This window comes from Panicum virgatum, chromosome 9N, assembly GCF_016808335.1.
Source record: "Panicum virgatum strain AP13 chromosome 9N, P.virgatum_v5, whole genome shotgun sequence".
Lineage (NCBI taxonomy): Eukaryota > Viridiplantae > Streptophyta > Magnoliopsida > Poales > Poaceae > Panicum > Panicum virgatum.
Window position 1 is genome coordinate 66,061,657 of NC_053153.1, and position 8,343 is coordinate 66,069,999.

Here is an 8,343-nt window from a genome sequence, read left to right on the forward strand (position 1 = left end):
GGAGGTGGGAGGTCCTTCCGGAGAGGCTACAAGCCGACGCCGTCGGAAGCCTCCTTGTTCGCTTCTCCGTGCGCGGTAGCGCGCGGCAGGACGTGCGTTCCGCGCCCGCTCTTTGTTGTCTGTTCCCTTGCGGCCTCTGCGGTGGCGCCTGATCTACGCCTTTGTTCGCTTGCGGCCGTGCCGACGCCGACGCCGACGCCGACGCGCGCGGGGGGCGGCAGCCGCGACGCGACAGGTGCCGCCGCCGGATCCGAGGCCCGGGGCCCGGTGGGTGGCCGTCAAGACGTGGCCCTGTTGCCCGCGGCGGCATGCATTGGAATAAGAGCATTCTCTCGCGGGTGTGTTTAGTTCGCGAAAGGTTTGCGAAAAAATTATTGTAGCATGTTTCGGTTTTATTTGGCAACTATTGTTCAACTATAGAGTAATTAGTCTCAAAAGATTCGTCTCGTCATTTACAACCAAACTGTGCAATTAGTTATATTTTTTAACTATATTTAATACTCCATGCATGTATCGTAAGATTCGATGTGATGTGCGTCAGTGAAAAATTTTGGGAACTTTTCGCGGAACTAAACACAGCCCAAGCGTGTGGCCGTCGTTCCTGGTCTGCTTGTCGGGGATTAGACCTTCGGACAGACTCCTGAAGGTCGCTCCCACCTTCGGAAATGCTTCCTAACTCGTTTGCAGGGCTCCAACGAAGGAAGGCAAGCATACCCGAAGGGTGACGATCGCTCGCGAGATCGCCCTAGGACAGGAAGCTCACTCGGAAATACAAGCTTGAAAACCAAGACCTGCGATAAACGAAGAAGCTCACATTCGGGTGGCCGAAGGTGACGAATGGTCACTCAGAAGCACGAAGGTTGAAGACCTGCGATGAATGAAGGAGCTCACCTTCGAGTTGCCGAAGGTGGCGACTGATCACTCATAAGCACAAGCTTTAGGACCAGGACCTGCGAAGGATCCCTACACCCGAAGGACATTGGGGACGGAGTGCAACCCAAACGAAGGACATCGGGACCTTCGTCAGTAGTAGACATGCGTGTAAAACGTGAATACGTGAGAATGTCGGATTTGTACACATCTCATCTTGTAATTTTACCCCGACACCGGTTGTAAGTGAGCTGTAAATGGGTTGGAAGGGGCAATTTAGGAAAGCCTGGCCGAGGGCTAGGGGTATAAATAGCCCCCTCTCTCCACAGTGTAAAAGGGTTGAATTTTCTAGTTATTACTAGAGAATTAAGTGCTTGCTTTCATTGCTATTTTTATACTGTTCATGCTCCCTGTTTGGGCATCTAAGAAGCTAAGATCCCAACAACGACGCCCACCGTTCCAGCTCGAAAAACAACCTTCGATGGCCCCAGCGAAGAGGAAAGCCCCCGCTGGCACCACAAGCAACTCCACTGAATCTGGCCATGTCCTCGACGGCTATCCACCGCAGCACGAAGCAGCCAACCCACGAATTGAAGACATCACCAACAAAGCTGTTCTTCATGGAGATCCGGTTGAAGACAACGAAGTCACCGAAGCTCATCAAACCCAATCCGCGGAACTCACAGAAGCAGCACTCAAGCTCAAGGCCCTCGAAATGAAGAAAAGAAACATCAAAGCTCAGCTCGCCACCAAAAAGAGGGCACTGGACCAGGCAAACAAGCTAGCCGAGGCCATACGCAAACTAGTAGAAATGGAGGCAGAAGTTGAGAATTTGCAGAGGGCATACCAAGAAATGTCCGAAGGTTCTGCCCAACAAGAAAACCGCGTCATCCACCAGATAACCTTCGCTCACAATGAAGACCGAAGGCCACCACCGGTCAACCTCCCATTTGACCCGACCTCGCCACTTTCAGTCGCTCTGCAATGAACTTCATGGACGCTCGGCTACAAGCCAACACAGCTCCCCAAGTACAATGCTACAACTGATCCAACCCAGTTCCTCATGGCCTACGAAGCAACAATTGCTTCGGCCGGAGGTGACGACTCAACCATGGCCAAGTCCTTCGTCATGGCTTGTGAAGGTTCTGTGGCCAACTGGTACTCATACCTTCCCCAACAATCAATCAATAACTGGTACCAGCTGAAAGGAAGGCTCCTCCAGGACTTTTAGGGATTCAGAAGGCTAAATACCAACACTGCCGCGAGCCTCTCTATGACTATTTCCGAAGGTTCGTTCAGAAGAATGCTCAAATCCCAAACTTCCCAGAGAAAGATGCGATCGAGAAATGCATCGAGGGTCTCCTGCCTGGCCAGCTTGCTTCTCATCTCACAAGAGAGCCCCCGAGGACCCTGGAGGAGCTCTATACAGAAGAAGAGAAGTACGCGAAGTTAGATGCTGATCATCGCAGAAGGGTAGAGCAAAGAAGAATCATGCGTCAGACAGAAAAATACAATCAGCAAACATGGCAGTAAGAGAAGCAGCCAGCTCAGCAACTCATTCTACCTGTGGAACCCTCACAAGATGAAGAGGAACAGTTAACCTTTGATCCCTTCATGATACCACCAGAGTCGGAACCGCAACACACAAATGACAAGCAACCTTCGTCCGGAGCACGGGGCAGAGGTCGCGGCAGAGGAAGAGGCCGAGGTCGCGGACCTTCGCGTGAGCCCAAAAAATTCTTCTGTCACTTCCACGGGTCTGACTCTGATCATATAACAAACCAGTGCCCGGAGAAGAAGAAGACCCTTGAGAGAATGGAGTCCGAGAAAAAAGCCAAGCTAGTTGGGCATACTACATGGCCTCAGACTCCACAAACTCAACCTCAACAAATACAGTACACACAACCTTCGTTCGTTCCACCCCCACCCCCCATTTACCCAAGCATACCGCCCACTCATGTTCAACTACAACTACAACCATAACTGGCAGTCGCAGCCAAACCCCCAAACACAACCCAGTCAACCCGCCATCCAAGCTCAGCCAACACAAGGGCAGCTACCACCACCCCCAACCCACCCACCAAAACAAGAAAACCAAACCACAAATAGCCAACCCGCGGCACTACCAACCTTCGGGATGATCATGCCCATCTCCGGAGGTTCCACCCTGGACTTTGAAAACAAGAGACAACGCAGAGACTACTTCAGACAAGTCCATTGCATCGTCTCCGAAGGTCCAACCAAGAGAACCCAGTGGTCACACTCTCTGATCACCTTCTCCGAAGAAGATGTCAACCTCATCAGCTACCCACACACAGATGCTCTTGTCATCGAGGCAAATATTCAGGGCTAGAGGATTGGCAAGATACTAGTTGACACTAGCAGTTCTGCAGGCATCATCTTTTCTGACACCTTCGACAAGATGGGCATCGACCGAAGCCTGCTTCAGCCTTTGGATATCCCTTTAATGGGATTCGGAGGAAAGAGAGTGAACGCAATCGGCAAACTGTCACTCCCTGTGTCCTTCGGAGACACAGCCAATGCAAGAACAGAGCACATCACCTTCGATGTGGTAGAGATGCCTTACCCATACCGCGCAATCCTAGGAAGGGGGACAATCAACAAGTTCGAAGCTATCGTTCATCAACTGTACTTGTGCATGAAGATTCCAGCTCCCGCGGGGGTCATCACCGTTCGCGGGGACCAGCAGCTTGCGCGGGACATAGAGCGGGGATACACCCCAGGCCAGAAAAATGTCCACAACCTTTGGACTGAATCCAAGTCCGTTATCTTCAAAGAGCAGCAGAGAGACAATGAGAAAGCAACCTTCGAGGAAGACTGCGAAGTCAAGAAGGTCCCCCTTGACGTGCATCTACCCGACAAAATGGTGACTATCAATGCAACCCTCGAGCCCGAGGAAGAAAAAGAGCTTCTCGAGTTCCTCCGCAAGAATCAAGATGTTTTTGCATGGTCCGCCAGTGACCTACGGGGTGTCAGCAGAGATATCATTGAGCATCGCTTGGATATCAACCCAAACATCAAGCCGAAGAAGCAGAAGCTTCGCAAAATGGCAGATGAAAAAGTCGCAGCAGTCAAGGCCGAAGTCCAGAGACTGCTAGATGCAAATGTTATTCGAGAAGTAAAGTACCCAACATGGCTGGCAAACACCGTGCCGATCAAAAAGAAGAATGGCAAATGGCGCATGTGCATCGATTTCACTGACCTCAATAAAGCTTGCCCGAAGGATGACTTTCCGCTGCCAAGAATCAACAGAGTCGTCGATGATGCAGCAAACAGTCAACTAATATCTCTGCTGGATTGCTTCTCCGGATACCATCAGATATGGATGAGAAAGAAATATGAAGAGAAAACAAGCTTCATAACACCCTTCGGCACCTACTGCTTCGTGAGGATGCCCGAAGGATTAAAGAATGCAGGACAGTCTTTTTCAATAATGTCTTCGGTGGTCTTAGAGCACCAACTCAGAAGAAATGTCTTGGCTTATGTTGATGATATTGTTGTGACCAGCTCAATAAGGAGCAATCATGTGACAGATTTGGCTGAAACCTTCGGTAGTCTGAGAAAAGCAGGGTTATTTTTAAACCCCAACAAATGTATCTTTGGAGTTCACAAGGGAAAAGTGCTAGGATGCCTCGTGTCCACAAAGGGCATCGAAGCAAATCCTGACAAAGTAAAAGCTCTCTGGAACATGGAGGAGCCTAAGTCCATCAGGGACGTACAGAAACTCACAGGGCGGATAGCAGCCCTAAATAGATTTATCCCTCGCTCTGCTGACCGAAGCCTACCATTCTTCAAGGTCCTTCGCAATGCAAACAAATTCGAGTGGGGCATCGAGCAAAGCGAAGCCCTTCAAGCACTCAAAAATCATCTCCCGAACATGATCAAAATGACCTCACCTGACCCGAAGGACGTGTTGCTCCTGTACATCGCAGCATCCTACTCTGCCGTCAGTGCAGCGCTCGTGCTTGAGAAAGAAATTGAGGGAAGAAGAAGCAGCTACCTGTCTACTTCGTATCCGAAGCTCTTGCAAGCTCGAATCTCCTGTACTCAGAGCTAGAGAAAATTGCATATGCAGTAGTCATGTCTGCTCGGAAGCTTCGACACTATTTCGAAGCTCATAAGATAATCGTAGTCATAGATCAACCTCTGCATGACTTGTTTAGTAACAGAGAGGCCTCAGTCAGAATTGCCAAATGGGTTTCGGAACTCTCTGAGTTCTACATAGACTTCGAGAGAAGAACAACCATCAAGTCACAAGTATTGGCAGACTTCAATGCCGACTGGACATCCCCAACCTTCAAGGAGGAACCTTCGACTGAAACCTAGATCATGCACTGCGACGGAGCTTGGTGCAATGATGGAGCAGGCGTCGCTGCAATCATAGAATCTCCCTCAGGAGCAAAAACAAGATACGCGGCGCACCTAAGCTTCGGCAACCTCGAATCATCAACCAACAACACCACTGAATATGAAGCTTTGCTCCTGGGCCTTCGCAAGATGAAAGCCCTCGGCCATCAAAACTTCATAGTCAGAACAGATTCGAAGGTTGTCAGAGGCCACATTGAAAAAACTCAGAGGCAAGAAAACCAGAGCTCATCAAGTACCTCGATGTCGTCAGAGCCATGGAGAAGCATTTCAAGGGCTTCGACATCGTCCATATCCCGAGGCATATGAACGACGAAGCTGACAAGATGGCAAAAGCAGCATCCAGAAAGGAACAATTACCCTCGGATGTATTTTTCGAAGAAATCACAGAACCTTCGGTCAAGCCAAAGAAAGAAAAGCAAGTTTCAGTCATCTCAACTGAAGATTGGAGAACTCCCATAATGGAATACCTTTGGGGAAATATTGAACTGCTAAACGAGAAAGAGGAGAAGAGAATGTTCCAGAGAGCAAGGGGCTATATAATTTCCGAGGGTGAGCTGTTCAAATCAGGAGTCACCAGCCCATGGCTAAAATGTATCTCCACAGCCGAAGGCATCGAGCTCCTCAAGGAAATCCACTCCGGGTTCTGCAGATCCCACATAGGCTTCAGACAACTTGTATGTAAAGCCTTTAGGCAAGGATTCTTTTAGCCAACGGCACTGAAGGACGCCCAGCATATTGTAAAGACATGCCAGCTTGCCAAATGATGGGCCCGAAGTCCTCCAAACCTTCGGAGTCAACTCAGTTGATACCCCCGACATGGCCCCTACAAAGATGGGGAGTTGACCTAGTTGGACCGCTGCCCACAGCCCAAGGCAATTACAAGTACACAGCAGTTGCTGTTGAGTACTTCACAAAGTGGATCGAAGCAAAGCCCCTCATCAATATCACATCAGAAACAATTAAAAAATTCTTCTGGCAGAAATTATCTGCAGGTTCGGGTCCCAAGGGAAATCACCGTCGACAATGGCAAACAGTTTGATTCACAGCTCTTCAGAGAATTTTGTTATAGTGTGGGCACGAAGGTAATCTTTGCCTCGGTGTACCACCCGCAATCCAACGGGGCCGTCGAAAAAGCCAACGGCATCATCTTCGCTAGCATCAAAAAGTGTCTGGTTGATCAAAAAAGGGCAAATGGGCCGACGAACTCCCGAAGGTCATCTGGTCCCACAACACCTCAGAATCAAGAACAACCAAGTTCACCCCGTTCAGACTACTCTACGGTGCCGAAGCAATGTGTCACATCCCAAAAAATCTACCAAAATAAAACACGCGCTAAAAATAATTCTCAAAACTTTTCATCGTTGAGCTCAGACCTTCCCCGCCCGATCTCCCGAAAAACCGGTCCCGACATCCGAATCCATCGCTGTCCCATCTCCCTGTTCGCCCTCGTCCCGCGCGTCATGCCCGACCGGCGCGCGTGCGCGTCCAGCCGCGATCCCCGCCGCGAATCTCTCTCTCTCTCTCTTTTTCTTTTTCTCCATTTCATTTTCCCTTTTCTTTTTTCTTTTTCCTCCCTCTCTCTCCTTCCTCCCTCTCCTCTGCCGCGCGCCCCCGAGCGCCGCTCAGCTCGCCGCCGCCCTTGCCCCACGCATTGCCGCGTGCACCCCCGCTCCCGTCCACGCGCGCGTGTGCGTGCCCCAGCACGCCAAGCCCCTCGCCGCCCGCCGCTGACGGCCCGCCCTGCCCGCCTGCCCACGCGCCGCCCGTCGTCTAGTACCACCATCGCCTTCCTGTGCTTCGCCTGGCCGCACAGCGCCGTCGCCTCGCCGCCCGAGCCGCACAGGCCGCGCGCAGCGATGCCGCCGGCCGCACAGCGCCCCGCCTCGCCGTCGAGCCACACTGCTCGCGCACAGCGGCAGGCCCTCCCCCACATGCGCCTGCCCGAGCCATCTTGTCGTCCTCGCCGCCCGCGCGCCACTCCGCGACACTCACAAGAGGCCGAACGCCATTAAAGGTGCTCCGCCGAGCTCGCCGGGCCGTCACCAACGCGGTCACCGCCCCACCGCCTTCCCACGCCTATAAGTAGGACCCTACGCCACTCGCCTCCTCCATAGCTCCGCAGCGCCGCCGCCACGAGCTCCTCTGCTCGCCGCCGCCGGCCCCTGTGGACAGCCCACCTCGCTATGTCCTAGCCCGAGCCAAGGTGGGGAACAGGGTCCTAGTGGCTTCCTCTCACTCTCCCTCCTCTCCTTGGCCGCCGTCGAGCCCCGCAGCGGCGCCACCATGGCCGCCGCCGCCTACTGCTGCCCGCCGCCATGGCTCACCTCCCTGCGGGCCTTCTTCCCTGAAATCGAGGGGGGAGTCGACCCCACGAGCCTCCCTCTCTCTTTCCCCCATGGCCCCGGCCGCCGCCGTGCCCTGGGCCGCCGGCGCCCAGGCTCGCCTCCCCTGTTCTGCGGGAAGGGAGAACGGAGAAGGGAGAAGAAAGGGCTTTTTGCCCAAAAGACCCTCCCTTTCTCATTATTTCTTAAAGAGCCCTCCCACTCTTTAACCTTTTTGCAAATTAAACCCTCTCTTTTATCATATTCCAAAATAAACCCTTTCACCATATAAACTTAATTCTAAATAAACCCCTGATCTTTTTCTAGAATAGCCCAGTTATTTTCTGAAATTACAACCAAGCCTTGCCCCTCAAAAATATTTACAAAAAGGCCCTTGAACCCCCGTTCAACCCCTAAACCTCTCTGTAACCTATCATTTCATTCGCCAAAAATCCTCCGATCGACCTGAAACTTTACCACGCCATTCCTAATATAATTTTGGCCATGCCATTAGAAAACCGCCCAAAAATATTACTCCTATCCCCATATCTTAGTTGTTTCCGATTCAATCTTAACGATAAAACTTTTATTTCTTTTTCTTGATTGTGTGTTTGTCTGTATGCGTCATAGATCACGGTGTGAATGAGGGAGAATCCATCGACGAGCAGTACTGCGAGCAAACGAACGAGGATCAGTTCCGCAACCCCGAACCCGAAGGACAGTACCTCGAGCAGGACTTCCCGGAAGGCTTTGAAGACGGCAA